This window comes from Ambystoma mexicanum, chromosome 4q (genome assembly GCF_040938575.1).
Source record: "Ambystoma mexicanum isolate Mex_15411 chromosome 4q, UKY_AmexF1_1, whole genome shotgun sequence".
In the NCBI taxonomy this organism is placed as follows: Eukaryota; Metazoa; Chordata; class Amphibia; order Caudata; family Ambystomatidae; genus Ambystoma; species Ambystoma mexicanum.
This window is the reverse complement of record NC_090928.1, coordinates 927,774,209-927,793,237: the sequence shown is the minus strand read 5'-3', so window position 1 is coordinate 927,793,237 and position 19,029 is coordinate 927,774,209. Positions and strand designations below refer to the sequence as shown.

The 19,029-nt window shown below is 45.4% G+C and overlaps 1 protein-coding gene across 5 annotated transcripts in view; it reads left to right on the top strand.

Annotated features, from left to right (window-relative positions):
- EML4 (EMAP like 4) overlaps positions 1–19,029 on the top strand; it is a 1,387,551-nt gene that overhangs the window by 840,724 nt on the left and 527,798 nt on the right. The window lies entirely within an intron of this gene.

The window sequence follows — 19,029 nt, the reverse complement described above, 5'->3', positions numbered from 1 at the left end:
AATATTTTTTGTTACACCAACAGACATTTAAATGGCTGGTAGCAGTAGTTTTTAATTTGACTACCAGCGTGCATTTTTACTGCAGGCTGAACCCTCAGATGCAGTACAGCACCCATGGGTGACAATTTTTCCAAAATGGCCCGTCTTCTTTTTTCGCCATTTTCTGTTTATTTCCTTCTAGGCTTTTACTTTGTTAGTTGAAACAGGTTTGAGCCCTCTGTGTGTTTTGCCTTTGGCGGGCTTCAGCCCTGAAGCCCGCCCATGCTCCAGTGTGTCTAGAAAGGCAGGAATTGAGGGTGGGTCCCGAAACTTACCTGTCCTCTATCTCTAGGTGTGCCTGAGTGAAACCATTCCTGATTGGCTGGCTGGCTGTCCTGCCACCCTGCTGTGTGATTGACAGCATAGGCTGTGAATGAATGGGAAATCGTATAAAAAGCGAGGCTTTTGGGACTAGAGGCAGAGTAGACCATTGGAGAGGAACATCCAAAGAAGACGAGACGAGATGCCAGCAGCACCCTCCTGGACCGCGAAGTGCTCGGTGAAGCCCTGCAGCTCTGCTGACCCCGTTTTCATATCGACTGGGAAGTCCTGTATGGGACAACTTCCTCTTTTGGGCTGGTGGGACCAACTAGACTCAAGACAAGCTTCCATTTGGTGTAACCCCCGACCTGCTGTGCCTCACCAGAGCTGCAGAAGCCCAATGCCAAAGGTGCTGGAACCATTGACGAGTTCATCACCTTGCGAAGTCCGAATCTTCATGGGCATCCAGAGGGACCCTATCAAAGCAGTTAATATTGATCCCGAGTCCCCTCATCAGAGTCCAGGACCAAGGAAGCAAGCTTCTTCCAACAAGAGTTTCCGTTCTTCATTGACACTGAGGAAAAGATGCCAAAACACTGAAGTGCCACTGAAACAAAAGAAATCCATTGCTGAGGAGTCCCTCTCCCGAATACTGCCACAGGAGCCTGCCAGACGTCCTCCCTTTCATCACCATGACCAAGGTCCAGGAATAGGAGTCCGCCAAGCTGTAGCAAGGAGGAATCCAGCTGGAATCCAGCTGGAACATTTTACTTCGAATCACGGGTACTGTGGGGCTTGGGGTGTTCACCTTTTAGCCATAAATTGTGCTTCCTGTATTGCAAACTGCTTTTTGGAGTTTTATCTCAACACACCAGCACTGGCCTAAACGCTTGTGCTCTCTGAAAAGTAGCTCACTTGAGTTAGTCTTTTCAAGACTTTGGGCCTCATTACGAGTTTGGAGGCAGCCATGGAGCTATTAGCTCCATGGCTGCCTCCAAACTGGGCTCCTTTTCCGGGTTCCTGCAATGGGTTGCAGGAACCATTCCCCATTCCCATTTGAGCCCCCATAGGGCTCAATGGGAATGGAGATAGAGGTAACAACGGGCACATTATGAGTGTCCCGTTGTTACCAGCTTCTTCCCCTTGCAGGACCCGGAAAGGACGCCTGGTTTTACCAGGCGTCCAAACCAGGTCCCGTGATGGGAACCTTGTAATCGCCTGCCTCGTAATGAGGCCCTTTATCTATGAAGAAGTGCATCTTGACTTTGGCTGTCCTAGCTCCCCAAAGGCACTCCTCTGAACCTACTGGCTTTGTTGTACTTGTTCCCTCATAGGTTATAATTGTGGATACTATTATTGCTGGGATAAAAGTTTACCTGCCTCCCCTTATGAGATTTTAATGTTTTTACAAACTGTTGAAAGTATGTTCTAAATCTTCTTCTAACATTTCCTTCCTTAAACAACTCAATAACTGAATTGGTAACTGGAATAAGTGCAATACTGACCTTTACTGAAGTCACTCCACATGCGGGAATATGTGTTAGCATAAGAAAAGTATTTACCAACTTTTATTGTCTTTCAAAAAACGGAATCTGACCTTTGATTGGATGTTACTAGTAGATAATGCTTTTTAAAGAATGCTTATTTAAACCTTGTATATATTATAAATAAATATTTATATTTAACTTTAGGTGTTTAGGTGTTACTTGGCTACTTGTATTTACTGATTTCAATTGTACAGCTCTACAACTCACATTACCCCTCTTAAAATCAGCCTGGCTGCTCAGTCACACTACCAACTTGTGTAGTACAGGCCTATATTAAAAGCTGGGTTACCTAATACCAAGAAGATCTTGTGTAGTCCTCACCAGTTGGACTGCACGTATTCTTACCTAACAGTCACTACGTAAAAAAGAAGAAACCACTGCCACCAGCCATTCAAGTGAGTTAGTGTAATAAAATGTTACATGAGGAATGGGTTAAAGGACTTACTATATAAACCCGCCCCCCCCCCCACACCCCCCCCTGCCCCCCAGCACTCCACATAGGGTAGTGTGTGCTGGACCCATGAAGTAAAGGCAAGTAAGACAGGGGTCGTCTTACTATTCTTGGGAACAGTAGTTCACCCAAGAAAATGTAGTTAAACATTAAGTGAAGTCCAAGGGACTTCTCAGTGGCACTGCACAAAAGGTGCTCTGTGTCACAATGCAAAAGCAGATGCCTATGGAGATTACCAGACTCCATAAAACTGTAAGGAACATAGAAAATCATAGTCAGGAAAATACATGAGTGAGTGAGAAAAAGGTCCCACTCGCGTAGGAGTTAAAACTAAAAAGCCTTGAGTCCAGCAAAAGTTCTGGGGGTCTCTAAGGTAAAAGGGAATTGGCACAGACATGCACATTCTCCGTAACAAGGGGGCCTTTTATGCCTCCAAGCTTCCTTCAGGTGTAGGCTGCTAGGCTTAATTGCCTGACTCTGACAACATGCCTCTTCAGCCGTCTTCTTCGTCCCAATACTTATGGGATTATGGGACATGTGGTCCCTAACAACAAAGTTAGTTATTTTAGGTGTTTGCTTAAATTGCAGTGTCGGTTTACTTCCCTCAAGGTTATTTAAAAGTAAACCTTTAGAATGTGTTGGTACAGGGGAAGATAGTCCATTTAAGGCAACATTTCCAGATTTCTTTACACTATAAATTTGGGAGTAAGGGAGGTATGTAGGCTGAATAACTTTAAAGGATCTTCCTATTGGTAAGGCTTTCTCAGATTTTATAATACTTGTGTTCGGAACCCTTGATTGTGTATGTGGGTTAGGAACATCACAATGACGACAAGCCATTAACTGTTTTGGAAAATTAAAAAGCTTTTCCTGGTCACAGGACAAATACTGTCTCATCCCTCGGAATCTCCTCACCACCCTGGGCCCTGTCTCCTGACGATCCTCCTGCAGTCAGGAAGCATCTCCCTGTCCCTACCCACCTGGGAGGAGACTTTAGGCAGTGTTTCAGTGAGGGATCCTTAGGATTCTTCACACCCTACATTATTTTTTTGTAACACTTTTATTTATTTAGTTTTGCTTGGCAGTGCACAAACATCAAACAGCCCAGAGTTGACATACAATAAACATTCGATGCAATGGTATTAACAATACGTGCTGGAATGCCTAAAGTTTTCCCCAGTGCTACATTGACAGTACTAATAACATGTGGTGCTTACGCACTTCGTGTGCTTCCTGTGTTTGCTGCACATGCAGGGCGGGCCAGCATGCTGCAAGCGCAGCCATCCTGGGTGCTTAAGTAGCTGACTCTGCAAGAGAGATCTTTTTAACAAATAATTTCTGAAGTGGACCCATGTCTTTTTGTTTGGACGTCGCCGGCAGTGTAGGTATGTACAACTCTTCCAAATCATTCTCCCAGGTAATATCAGCGAGCCAACGATCAGCCGTCGGGGGTTGTCTCTGCGTCCAGCATTTTAGTATACAATGCTTAGCCAGTAAGCAGCTTAGGTTAACAAAGCTGTGCAGGAGGATGGTGAGCTCAGGACCCAGGCCAAATAGACCTAGTTGGGGGTGATCATTCTAGAACAGTTCCCAGTATCAGAGATGGAGCTATGAAAACAGCTCTCCAGAAGGGGCCTAGTTTCAGGCATGACCAAAGCATATGTAAATAATCAGCCATTGCTGAGCTACACCTGGGGCACCGGCTCTCATTTACATCCATGCGCCTCATTTTGGCCAGTGTGTAATGCAGCCTATGCAGACCTTTAAACTGTATTGTGCGGAAACAGGAGTCAAAGGAGACAGAGCCAGATAGATTGCACATGGCGCACCCGGCACGTCTCTAAAGTCGATGACTAAGTCCAGGCTCCACCTCTTGCGAAGCACTCATTGTAGGCAGTGCTGTCTGCGTTAGGGTGTATAGGGTGGACCCTATGTGTTTACAACCACTTGAATAGATAACGTAGGTAGTTATAGGGTCCTCATCGGCGAGTAGCGAGCGATTAGTTCTGCAAACCCAGACACACAAATATTTAAGGAGAGGAGCAGTTGCATCTGTGAGCGGGAACATTTCAGACTTAGTTTGATTAATTTGAAGTTCCGAGTTGGAGCCATAGGTAATGATAGCAAAAAAGGACTTTGGCCATGAAGCCAGCGGTGTGGGCCACACTCCCAAATAGCCCAGATGTGGTATCTCTTAATATGCTCTTTGAGGGAAATTCTTTCAAACAGATATTTCTATTCCATTCTCTGTGATTTTTCAACGTATGCTTATTTATTTCTAGATTCAAGTTCTACATTTAAGAATCACTGTTTCAGCAGATGCATCAAACGAGCGGTCATCTAATATCGGGGTCAGGTTGATATGTGGAGGTCTGATTTATAGTAGTATGTCATCGACATAAAGAGAAATGACTTCACCCCCCTGTGCGAGTGCTTGGTCTAAATCGGGTCCGCCAACAGCTCCATGACCATTGCAAATAGTAACAGGGATATGGGGCACCCTTGTCTTGAATAGGTTGGGATAGTTGGGCATTGGTGCGCAACCTGGCGATACGTGAGATGTATAGTAGTGGATACCGCGAATTATGATGGCATAGTTCTGCAGTACAGTAAAGAGGAAGCACCACGACACCATGTCAAAAGCTTTTTGAACATCTAGATGCACTGCCACTGCTTGGGTGGACAGGTTACTCCGTTCCATGATATTGAATAGACCGCAGAGATTAAGGGACATGGACCGGCCTAGGATGAAGGCTGCCTGATCATGGTGGCCTATGTATTTCATGTGGGGTTGGAGACGGCTGTCGAGTACCTTCGCATAGATTTTAAGGTGTGTTGATAAGGGAGAGGGGCTGTTAAGAGTCACTGTGTAGGGGCCTTGTCAGGTTTAAGCAATAGCATTATGTTAGCCTTGATGACTGTCGGGGGGTGGGGGGGAGTGCTGAGGTGTGTATGGCTCTTCCCACACAGGTGTGGTATCAGTAAGTCTTGGTAGGCCATATAGAATTCAGGGTTAGCAATTCCCAGGTGCTGGGCGCCGTTTAGCTCCTGGTTTCGGCTAATCTTCGTCTGGTAAAGGCCTTATCAATGGATTCCAGAAGCAAGCGTTTCATTATAATTGCTTGCTACTGCCATTAGGTGGCAGCACAGAATAACCTTAACACAGACAACCCCCAATTGAACTCCAAATGATACATTGCATTTTCTCAGTATCACGAGGTAGTGTGATTCATTAGTTGACATTTAAATGGTGTTAAAATCCTTCAAAGGAGTCGAGGTGCATTTTTATTGTACAAAGGCATTTTTTAAAGGCATTGTGTATGTTATGCGCGTTAAAGCAATGTCATTTTCAACAGATGCATATATCTTTAATGTGCTTCATTCAATACTATGTTTACTGGTGTATGTAGATCAATGAAGACCATACAATTAAACTACTGTAACATAAAAAGTACAAACATGTGTCAAATCAAGTATTGTGCTGAATGTGATTTAACAATTTGCTATATATATATATATATATAGCTGAGGCTTGTGGATCTGCTTAGAATCATATGCTTTGCATAGGCCCCCATCTAGTGTTACGTGCAGAGTATTGCATGACTTGTTTTTGAGAGTCGAAAAGGGACGTCGACTGGGCGTGTTTGTAATACTATCCCTAGTGTGACATGCGTAGTACCCATTGTCCTTCATGCGTCAAAGTACCTCAGATTGTTTTTTTTCCGCCATAGTGGATGGTCGCAGGTTGCAGAGTTCGTGGCTTATAACCTTTATTGCTTATCGTTATTACTTAAAATTATTATTGTGTTCAACAACCAACGCAGTTTTCTTCTCTACGGTGCTTTCAACAGACAGACATCATCGCAGAGAGACTCCTCGTCGTCTCCTGTCACGGCTTCGGCCTACCTAGGCCTTGGCCTGTACAATAGGGAGAGGGGGGGGTTGTCGCATTCCACGTGTCCCTTAGAAAATGCCTACCTTTCAATTCCCCTCTTTTCTACTTACACTTTTACAAGTTGCCTTTAATCATGGAGAACACTGCTTTTAAATTCAGCCCCTCCTGCCAAAAAAAGTATCCCTGAAGGACGCACAATAGGCGTACTATCTGTGCCTTCCTCAAACACCCCGAAAAATGCTGTGCCACTTGCCAGATTTTTTGACCCAAGAGTCTAAAGGACCGGCATACTAAATGTTGGGTGGTACACGCGATGCAGACCAAGGCTGCTATAGATGTGCCAGCAGGCGGCAAAGCGTCAGAGGGGGAGGCATTTATCATGCAAAGTGATGCCGAAGACAAAACAGGAACAGCAGCTTCCCTAGTGTATGGCCCCCCCTTCCAAAAAAGGCATTCTGGTGGCATTGCTATGGAGACCACACCTGGCGACAGTGTCACACACAGACATAAAAAACATGCAGGATCCCTCTCGCACAACCCAAGCCTCTCAACAAAATATTTGCCGGAGCATGGCCATGCGGAACAGAAACGTTCCTCCAGCAGTTCTTCCTCGACGCAGTCCTCTGTGCCCACACCTCAAGCGCCATGACAGCCCAATAAGGAATACATTGAGTGAAAGATCATCCTGCATATAAAACTCGGCCTGCAAGTTTCGATAGTGCACTCACCAAAACGTACACCAAAACAGATGCCGGTCCCTAGTACTACTCGCACAAACTTCGAGGAAACCGTTGAAATGCCTGTATTCCTACATTTCGGCGCAAGCCCATATGTTGCTGAAAACCTCACATTACATGGAAGCCTCTTTCCCTTTGTCTCAGGCTTTTTTATAGCCCACATCATACCCCTGAGGATGCTGCATTCCCTTTTCAAGAAGCACATTCCTCAAGTCCTTGGACAAAGGATAAATTCAAACGGACCATGGACAAGGTCTCTTTCTTTGTAAACATTATGGAAAAAGAACCACTTACAGAGAGACAAAAGCAGGTAATGAAAGGCGAGCCGTCCTCTAAATCCTCCTGATTACAGGTAGATGCCCTTTATAGCCCCTTGATACCACTCTTACACAAGACGAGGTTATTGATGTAGATCAACACAATACTGACTATTATGATGAACAGTTTGGTGATGACGAATTCTTTATCACCTCACCTCCACATGTTGATCAGCCAGTAGCTGATTCTCCTGTTCATGATCAGGTCTTATACAATGAGCTGCTCAAAAGGGCAGCATGTCACTTTAAAATACAAATGCAGGATGGTCACTAGGATCTAGATTTCATGGACAAATTCTTGAAGAAAAATCTGCAGTAGGTCAATTTATAACCTTACTACAGTCAATAAATGAAAGGATACAAACCTCTCTAGTTAGCCCATCACTTACCAGGGCTGTTAACCCCAGAATAGAAAAGACTTTTCGTCCTGCACCTTCTGACCCTTTGTACATCCAGGGTCATCTCAAAACGGACACCTTAGTGGTTACCACCTCCCGCAAAAGATCAGGAACTCCATTCGCTTATGCCATGGCACCCCCAGAGAAAAAGAGAAAAAAAGCTTTTCGCATTGGGGAAAAAGGTAGCAACATCAGCCGCCTACCAGGTGCAAATTGCTAAAACAACCCTGCTCTCCAGTAACAATAGGTCCCTTTGGGATAAAGTACAAACTCAACTAGATTCTGTCCCAGACCCTATTCGTACAGAAATTTTTAAAACTGTCAATGAAGGTAGACCGGTTCCGAATAACATTATTAAAGGCAACCTTGATGCAGCAAATAATGCAGGCAGAATTGTTGCAGAGGGAACCTTACTAAAACGCCATGCCTGGATATGCCTGACAGGATTTACATTGGAAACCCAAGCAACATTGATAAATATTCCCATTGAAAGTAATGTGCTTTTTGGTAAGGAAGTAGATGACGCCCTTAAAACATCCAACAAAAAACATGCAACCTTAAAATCTCTAGGGTAAATTTCAAGCAAACCTTACGTTCAAAGAGGTGTCTTTAATTCACATTGTTTTTTTCAAGGCTACGGTTACCCAATCACCTCTCTATCTGCATTCAGCCAAAATAAATATAAGAACACCGTGCAATCCACTCCTTTCAACCTACTATAAAGGAGGGTTTAGACAGAGTAGATGTACAACTCGGGCTGCAGCCTCTAAAGGCGCCACTGCCCAAAAACAATGATGCTTCAGTTCAGGTCCCCTACCATGTTACCCCGGTAGAGGTCCAATATCGCATTATGCACACACATGGGAGGGGATCACTTTGGACAAGTGGGCGCTTTTCATTGTAACAAAAGGTGTGACAAATGAACTTCCGGGGTACCAGTGATCCAGGGGTGAATATCGGTTTCTAGACCTAAGTCCACCCCCACCTCTAATGCACCAGAAGGGATCTGAATAGATTGAAAATAAGCAAATTATAAACCTCCTTGTCCAATTTTGGTAACGTGGACGGAGCGGCAGGCTCGTCTAAGAAAGGTTGTAAATCGTTGGTTAGTTGTAACACAGCTAAAATACAATTACCCAATCATAAAAGGAGTATCCAGTCAAGGTTGTATTAATATCTACTTTAGTAATCACAGTGGACAGTCGCTATGAAATAGAACCCACCCTGTAAAGGAATGCAGAGGACAGACCATTTCAAAGAAGGAAAAGAGATGCACTCTGAATACTAACAGGTGGGTAGTCTGTATGGTTAATAACCACAGCAGTTTAAGCTTTTTTGGCTTCAGCACAAAGGGAAAAAAAGGTTCTTAAAATGCCTCTAAGGACCTTCTGAGAAGGACCAGGGGGACAGAGCCACAATGTACTTTGTACTGTAGGGGTTCTTGTTGCTCAACAGGGTCCAGTGGGCTTCAGGGCGCTTTGCAGGCTTCCGTGACAGAGTTCGAGACCAGAGTTGGCTGCTAGTATCAGCGGGCAAGACGGTTTTCTTAGCGGAGCGGGACAAGCAGTTTCAGGCTGGCCTATCCGGCAGCTCTGGGTCAGTAATCGTTGTCTCAGTGTTGATCGGCGGTTCTGAAGCACTGGTTTAGCCGTCTTGGATGTCTCTAAACGGCAGCAACTTCAAAACGGTCTGCTTTGCAGTCAGTTGCGGATCGAGGAACTCGACTGCTCGAAAATTTCCTTAAGGCGGACGTTGGTAGATGCTTGTCTCAGGCAATTCTCCCAGCTTCTTCAAAGGACTTGTGTCGTCCTTTAAGGTGGACGTCCCACAGCTGTGGAGTGTGTTTCAGACCACTGCCTTATCCCTGCTTGTAAGGTCAGGGACATTCAGGCACTTCCTATGCAGGAAGCTTGCTGCAGAGCCTAGCAGGGCTCAGTACCAGTTCTGGAGCGGCTGGAGGGTGCTTTGAGTTCTGTATCTTGCTCAGTTCCCTGTGAGAGGTCTAGGGGGGCAATCATGCTTCCGTCTTTGGATATCCTAGCCTTCCTTCACTGGCGGAAGAGGTAAGGCAGGTTAGCCAGGGTCCAAGGTTGAGTAGTTCTTTGTTACTTCTGATAAAGTTTTCAGATGATCTGCCAAAAGAGGGGCTAAGCCCTCTTTTAAAGCCAAGTGGGCCACAGTGATTGGTGTAGGCTAAGCCTACCTTGATGAGCCAATCCTGCGGTCCCTATCAACAGTCTCCTGTATGCGTGAGGTCATGACCAGAGTACTTTGCAACAGGAAAGGTAAAGGGGTGAAAACAGGAACAATGTGTGCCCCAGAACTAAAATGGCTGAACCCCTCTTTCAACCGAAAAAGCTCCGGGCTCACTCCCTTGTGCTACTAAGTCCCATCCATCTTCCGGTCTGTTGTGTTCAAAGAGTCTCTCTGGTTAATGGACCTCTATGTGTGGTTCCTGTTAAAGCAGCAGGTCTCCCTTGAAGCTGCAATGAGACCGGAGACTCTGGCTTCTGCAAACCACATTTTTGTACCTTATAAATGGGGTCCCCCCCATCGGGGTGGCCTACTGAAACAGACCCACACATGACAGTACACTGCCATCGATGCTGAGAGGTGGGAGCTGTATTCATGTTAACACAGTTGCATATGAAAGATTATTGGGTTTCCGGTCTTCATTATCCTCTTCATCCATGCCCCGTGATAATCAGTGCCACCAGCTGCAAGGGCATAACAAAAGAGCAGGGCAGATCCATGGAGCCTTTGTCAGTTAATCAGACTGACCATGGCAGGGGTAAGGTTGGTATTCCATCTTCCTGGAGATGACATTGTGCACTCCTTGGCTGTCACATTCCAACTTAATATGACAGTGCCTGAAGGCGTTTACCCGCCCGGAGCACACAAGTCTATGCTTTTGTCGTGGTGTGAGCATAGGAAAATGTGTGTGGATTAGCCCCACACATTTTCCTAAGGTTGGTCTACCAACATTCCATTTACTTAAAAATTTCAAAATGTCCATGCAATTCCACGCCCACCCTGCAGATGGTTGAATTCCTCACAAAAGGATACTCCATAGAGTTCCTATCAAAACCTCATCATCCTCCAAAACAGTGCAAGATGGTGCAAGCACATCAACAGATTCTTCAAGAAGCAATCCAAGCCCTTCTTCAAAAAGAAGCAGTAGAACAGGTCCCTCCTTATGAGCTAAACAAGGATATTTATCCAACTTACTTCCTTGTTCCCAAAAAGGATTGGAATATGTGCCATGTGTTAGACCTTCGAGCAGCAAACACGTATGTCAAACCACAAAAGTTTCAAATGACTACCCTTCAGGAAGTAATTCCGCTATTAAAAAGGGGATTACATGGCGACATTAGATATCCTCAGTGCCAAGGGTATTCACCAAAGTACTTGCAGTGGCAGCTGCCCACCTGCGCAGACAATCGATTCCAGTGTACCCTTATCTCGACGACTGGAAAGCCACCCCAGGGTGTCATCAGAACCCCCAAGAGATGATTAACCTGCTTTTCAAACTAGGCTTCTCAATGAACGAAAAGAAATCAAGTCTCGTCCAAGTCAAAAACAGTTCTTGGGGCACAAATTCAAACAAAAGATGCCTTATTCTTTCCCTCAAACGAGCGGGTACAAAAATTCCTTTTTCAAATTCCACATTTTGTAGCTGGTCGTCATATGACCAGCCTGTTGTTAACATGCTTGCGGGACCTGCTAAGGTACAGGGGCTTCCTTAGCTTGTATTGCAAATGTCCCTTTAGATGCCATTTTCAAGGCAGCTACTTGGAGTTCCATACATCACAGCATTGCTCTCTGGATACTCGTTCCAAGCAAGATTCACAGGTGGGGCATATTAAAACCTCCATTTGCAGCTGTACCTTCAAACATCCCACCACCTTCGACAGGTACTCCTTGCCAGCCTATGAAAAGCATGTGAATCTAAGCAGATCCACAAGCCTCAGAAGTCCTACCATAATTGTATTTCTGATGCTGTATCGGCTTGGATTCAAATGCGCCCATCCTTCCTCCCGTCTTGGAGTTCAAGGAACATAGACATCAAATACCTTACACTTCCTCTTATGTATTCACACAAACACTTCATGCCCTCTCATCTCATAAACATAACAATCTGAGGGACTTTGAAACGTGAAGGACTGTGGGTACTACAGACGTCACACTAGGGATAGCATTACAGACACACCCAGTCGATGTCCCTTTTCGACTTTTGAATACAAGTCATGCAATAATCTGCACGTATCACTAGATGGTGACATGTGAAAAGCATGTGCATCTAAGCAAATACAAGCATCAGAAATACAATTATGGTGAGTAATGTATGCTATATATTTATGTAGATGCCAGGGTTTGATACCATACATACAAAATGTTAACATTCTGCAACTGTTTGAGCAGGCTATTTTATTAGGTTTCTATGGGCTGCTATGCTTGTCTTTAACAGATCAGTCCCTTTTCGACATATTTTTCAGGAGTTATTTACATTTGCTTAATTTCAGATTAATTGAAATAATTCATCCACTGAATTGAGTGGAATTAGTGTGTGCATGTAAAACCATTCAGTTTATTAATTGATGCAATGTTGACTTCACAGTGAAGGGTACATGGACTTTTTTAGGCAGCAGGACCGTGCTCTGAATATCCTTGTCCCCCCACAATGACTTTAAGACAACAGAGTTCTCATAGGAAAATGTTTGCTTAGTAGCTAGTACAGGAGTGCCTATTTCCTGTAGCAATGCACAACTCCTTAATGGTTCATAATTGGTAGGATAGCCATCCCATCAGGCATCTTTGTCTGAAAGTTCCCATTTGCTTCTCAATCCATGCTTACTCTTTAATAAACAGAATGACAAAGAAAGTGAAGAGGAAATGGTTGGCATCTTGTACACCCTCTGACAAACTGGCATGGCGCCTGCTCCAAAGGCAATACCGACTCTGTCCTCAACAAGAAGAGAGCTCACATCCAAGTCTGCGTTTCTGCGGCATCTAGCAACTTGGATGAACTCTTTAAAATCTGCAAGGTGCTGGCCAATCCTGCTGCAGTCTACCTCTCCTGTCCCCTCCCAGGCCCTCTGTATGGCCCTGGCTTCTCACTTCATCTCTAAAACTCAGAACATCCTGTCGACCCTCGCTAAATCTCCTGCTCCTCCCCCATGTTCCCATCTTCCTCTGTCCCCCCTGCGCCCACCGCCCCTGCATTTGCTGCCTTTCCTCTCTTCTCCCCTAATGAGGTATCTATACAAGTCTGATCTATGAAAACCTCATCTAAACTTCCCTGCTCTTCCAAAACCATCAAGGATTACATCGACACCCTCGCCCCAGCCTTGGCAGGCTTCTGAAACCACTCTTTCGCCTCCGGTACCTTATCCTCCCCCTGAAGCACTCTATTGTGCACCGTCTTCTGTAAAATCCCTCAGCCGACCCCTCCCTTCCGGCTAATTATCACCCCATCTCTATCACTCTTTTCCTGGGCAAACTCCTGGAAAAGCTGGCTATCTCCCAGATTAATCTTCATACTGAATCAGTTGGCTGTCTTCATGACCATCAATCTGGTTTCAGAGCAGCCAGAAGCACGGAAATTGCTCTCATGAACATCCGTGAAGACTTGCTCTCCAATCTGGACTCTAATCTCCCCTCTGTCCTCATCCTACCCGATCTCTCCACTGCCTTTGACACAGTTAACCAAGCCATCCTGCTCAACAGGCTTCATGATAATCTGGGTATCCCTGATCAGGCTGTGGCCTGGTTAACCTCTTTCCTCTGTGATCGACCCTCCCAGGTCCAACCTGGGTCCTTCCTCTATATCTCTCCACCTGTGGTGTTCCCCAGGGCTCTAACCTCTCTCTCTGGTTGTTCAACCAGTACCTGGCACCTCTCGCCCACTGCATTGCTGCTTTCTATGCCAACTTCCAATGCAATGCGGATGACACCCAGCTTGCTTTTAGGCTCCCCGCTGCTGCCTCTTCTCCTTCTCTCATCCTGGATTGTCTCTCTGCAATCCAAGAGTGATGTGCAGCCAATGATCCCTGCCTGGATGCCTGCAAGATGGAGATCCTCCTTGTTGGCACACCAGCACCCTCCTTTCCCCTCACTCTCTGGCCGGCCTCCCTTGGCCCTCCCCCTGCTCCCACCTGCGAGGCTAAGAACCTCAGGGTTATCTTCAACTCAACTCTTTTCTCTCCTCACAAATCTGTTGTCTCTATGAAGTCAAACTATCAACTGCACCTCCTCATGGGTATTCTCCCTCTCCTCATTCCCCCAAAAGCTCACTGTCTCTAGAGCTCTGGTTCTCTCTAGGCTTGACTATTGTAATATCCTCTTTTTAAATCTGCTTGCCTCTACTCTTCGTCCCTCTGCAACTCATCCAGAACAGGACTGTGAGACTTGTCCTTGGTTTCAAGCACAGGGATCATATCTCTCTAGCACTGAAATCTCTCCATTGGTTCCCAGTGGCTGCAAGTATCAAATTCAAGACCCTCTGCATTGTCCACAAGGCCACCTGGGACCAAAATATCTCCAGCTTTCTCTTCTGAAGTATCTTCCTACTCAAGCCCTTCGCTCCTCCACCTCCAACTCCTTGAGGATAAGGCGTTCTTCCAAGAAACGAGCTGGAGGCAGAAATCGCTCTTCTGTGGGCTCCTCCCTCTGGAACAGCCTCCCTGCCTCTCTGAAACTTGAGCAGAATCACCTCCGGTTCCGGAAGCGGCTCAAGACTTTCCTCTTTGCTTCTACCATCTCTCTTCTTCCTCCCTGCTGATCGCCTATCTGCTACCTGGCTACCATCTGAACCACGGGTCCAGGTCCCTGTCCTCCCAGCTGCCCACATGCACTGCCTCCTGGCAACCCTGCACTTGGGGTGGTGTCTGTAACTCTACTGTCCCCGTACCTGCACTATCCATCACTTGCCATTCTGCACTTAACCTTGCACTGTCACCTGTTGGCCGTACTTCTTGTTTCTTGTGTCATGGTCCTATGTCCTGCACTTCTCCTCCTCCCCTTCCCCTGGCAATTTCCCCCTTCCTCTCCCCTGCACTTGCACGATCTCAATGTCACTGGGCCTAGTAACATCGTTGTCTTGTCCCCCTTGCTCCCCTCCCCCCGCCTTTTCGTGCTTTGAAACACTTGTGTATGGGTGCGCTATAAATACAATATATCATATCATATGTCATTTTAAAACTTTATAAATCTAATTCGTCCTTGACGTCTGCTTAACGGGCAAAATACACGAATGCCATTTTTGTGTAAAACTGAAACGGTTATGCGCAGGATGCACAGTAACCAGATGCATGCAAGTTTCAACCAAAAACGACCAGACAGCGACTATCACATAGACCCATCTGAAGTGGATTCAGGGTTTCAAAGGAGTGCAGCACATATTATTGTTGCCATGGATCATAAATTGTCCCATCCTAAGAATGAAAAACGAGTCTTGGCTTTTTTAGGCATTCATATTTAATTCTGGTACCTGTGGTCCTGCACTTGTGTACACAAATATAAAATGGCATATGCTAAAAATGACATATTTTTGACAGAGATGTGTGACTGAAGTAGTCATGTGGGGTACAACAATGTGTGCAACGGGTTTGTCCATGCTAATGCTTTAGTGTTTTTTAGAGTTTTCCGAGTCAGCAGTTATTTTGCCGTGGGTTCAATCCATGCACTCAGATACACATGTAAATCTCCAGAGATTTTGGTGCAACCTACATGCACAGATTTGAGTTCTAGGACTTGTTAGGCAGAATTCTCTCTGTGGGCTGAATCTCTGTAGGCTGAATTTCCTAACCTAGTGAGTCCCCCAGCAGCTTTGCTGGATTTCTGGAGTTTGTTTTTTTCTCCTGCCAAGAGTGAGACTCTTTCTCCCACTCTTGGACATGATTTATGGTGTTCCTTTGACTGTTAATGTGTTTTATGGGCTATGGGGTCCTTTACTCCATAGGGTCTCATGTGTTTTTACCATGTGTGTTACACAGCACCCTCCGTGCAGTAACACAGGGGTGTCATAGTGACACCCCACCTAGACTCCATAACCTGGGACTGACTACTGTCTCCCAGGGCGTGTAAAGTCACCATTGGCTTTACTAGTCCCAAATTATTAACAGAAACCAGTAAAAACCATCATATTGTGGACGTACTGGTCGGGGCAATTTGATTGCCCCGGGTTCTGTTAGTCGAGGGGGCACGTCTCCGTACCCCCTGATCGAGTTTTGGCTGGTGGCAGTGGAAACCACTACTTTTTATATTCAACCGCGAATATTTCCCTATGGGATTTTCCCATTGTTCGAGGCTACCAACTTTAATTATTTAATTCTCATAGCCTCGAACATACCGCCGGTTTATTTAATTAATATTAATTCGCCGGTTGGTATTTTTTGCCAGGACTCGATTCTAAAATGGCGTTTGTGTTCTCTTCTGTGACTCCAACCCAAGTCGAGCCCTTTGTTCCACTCTTTGGCGGGCTTCTCCACAGAAGCCCCCAAAAGTGGTGCCACTCTGTCTGGGTACCACAGGAGATGTGGGAGGGGGTTTAGGCACCCTGGACTGAGTTACCTTGGTAACTCAAGTCATACTCTTGTGTGAACCACTTAGCATGTTTGATTGACAGCTAGGCTGAGTGAATGGGGGTATGCTGCATAAAAGCAGGGCTTTGGGGACTGGAACTTCAGAAGTCGCCACAGGACCTGAGAATCCGACGAGGGAGAAGCTGAGCCGACCTACCACAACGACACCACCGGTGGAGCCCTGCGGAACCGACTCACCACTTCCCGACGACAGAGAAAATCTCCCGGCTGGAGAGGCTTCTTCCCCTGACTGGTGGGCACAACCAGTTTACCTTCTTTTCTTTGCACCCCAGACCGGTTTGTGGTCGAACTGCCCATGCCAAGCACCCCGGCAGCCGGATAGCCACTCACCACTGAACCGCGAATCAACGGACCGCTCCTTGTACCTGAGAAACTCTGCGGCTGGTTTCTTCCCTGGCAGTGCAACGGACTCCTGTCTTCCTCCCCGACGAGATCCTCTCTTCCCCCGGACGAAGCACTGACTTGCATCCACTGCCAGGAACAACTGCCCCCGCTGGAGTATTCTCACCACTTTAAGGTACCGTGTACGCCAGGCCTCCCTTTCTAAAGATTGCTACAAGGTAATAATAACCCCTTAACCTTCTGGACTGGGCTGGCTGGCTGCCTTGACCCTCTAACTGGTCCCTTTCTTTGGTCCAACTCCTTTTTGAACCGTTACAAGACTTTTGTGCACTGCAACCGTGTGACCTTGGACACATTTCGTTTCGATCCTCTTAAAGCGGATCTGGCCTACTGACTCTGAATTCACGGTGTTACTTTGCCTTCCTCTCTTCTGTGTTCGTGAAAAAAAGTGTTGGGATCTGTTTCAATTTATCTGCTTTTTCTCTCCCTTTTTTAAAAAACGAATTATTAGAGTGCCATCTACGTTAAGCGCTCACCGCTGTCTGAAAATAAGTGGGGCTTTACTTAAGACTTGTCTAATATTCTTTTAAGGGAGTGTATATATTTTAGTGACCGTGTTTTTGAATTGCTTACTATTTGTGCCTGTGTGTTTTTCTAGATGTGGTTTTTAAATAAATAATTATCTCTTTTACACCAAGCCCTGGTCAGTGTTTACTTGTTCTACTGTGTTCTCTTGACCTATTGTGAATACTCTGTATACTGCCTAACTCTTCTTGAGGGAAGTCTGGCTGCTCAGCCACAGCTACCAAGTGAATCTGTGTGGTACAGACTGCTACCAAGTGGGTTTACTGCCAAACACCTGTAGTCTTAAATCTTTTGCAGTGGTCCCAGAGGGAACTGCACAGGTTTCTGCCTAACAGGACTGCAGAGTCTGTCTGTAATTCTTAAGCAGTCGATGCAATGATAAATAAATCTGTTATTTGCAATGATTTGAAACTATTGGCCATCACTGTGATCTAGGACGTGCTACTGTGCAAGGTAGCGACTAAAATGTAGTGCCTTTCACAGAATATGGCATATGAGCCAATGGGACTGCTGATTTGCTTGTGCTTCGTATGGGAGTTCCAAATTCCCTTAAATGCAAGATTTATTCCCCTTTGTTCAGACTGCACCTGTGCGCCAGCACCTGACCGGTTATCTGGTAATTGTAATAAAGTACCTGTGGCCATCAAAGGGCCATAATATATTACTGTTATACTTGTCCTATCAAAAAGGGCAAATAAATGCTGTGAGTTACTGTTAGAACCCTACCCTTCCTCTTCACCTAAAGGGAGACACTGAAACAGCAAATCTGGAGAGCATGCTTGTAGCACAGAAGTGGAAGCAGCAGAAAGAACAGAGATGCAGTGTCCGGGTTGCAGGGTCAAACAACTAGAGATTAACCGACGTAGCAACAGAGGGAGACTCTGGGCCAAGCTGGGAAGTAAAAGTGAAAAAATATGAAACGCAGGGCCCAACAGACATTGACTTCAATAGAGGAAATTATAGAGCAAAATAGCAGCTGCAAGAAGGGGAGTGTGATGTGCACATTCTGGGGCGTGCACCACAGACTATAAATGAAAATAAGTTCCACCATCCTTCAGGCACCCCACTGTGACTTCTGGTGTTTGCAGCTCTAAATTTTGCATCTCTATTTACATTCTCGCTCTGCATGACATACATTCTTCTTTTTTCTGACTGCGTTTTCTTTTACATCATTCATTAAACAAACACCATGCCAATAAATTCATTGCACCAGACTTGCAAATAGCTGAGTAAGCATCTACTTACCTTGAATTGTTTCCATCTATTCTACAAGTGTGTACAAAGTTATTTAACTTACCAGTATTATGATTCTGTAATTGTTAGTTGGTGAATACTGTTGCTAACCTGAAGAAACTCTTTACGTTACCTTCATTCTGAATAAAAGTTTACCATTGAATTGAGTTACAACTGCAAATGTTCTTCTTTATATATGTATATAATTTCCCCTTACTTACGTGAATTGAATAACGAACTTAACCTTGCCTAGTATGTTTAATAAATAACTATATTTATATATGACCAGAAGAGTGTACGTGTCTTCCGGACTGTGTGCTCAAAGGTCTGTGTACTCTACTACAGCCCTTCTACCTCCTACGATATGCCAGGCTTCTCAGCCATAGCTACCAAACCTTTTGGGTAGTTCCTATACTAGGAGTTGTCACCCAGTACACTAAAATAGTATTTCATAGCCCTACCTTAGGTGGACTGTGGACTTTGGTGAAACACCTTAACAGCTACATGCTGCAGAGGCAACATTGTTGGCATGGCAGTGTTCTTTAAGATCACATACCTTGTTGACATGACGGGGGTCTAGGATGGCAATGAAGCACGAGTTGAACATGTTTTCTTCTCAAT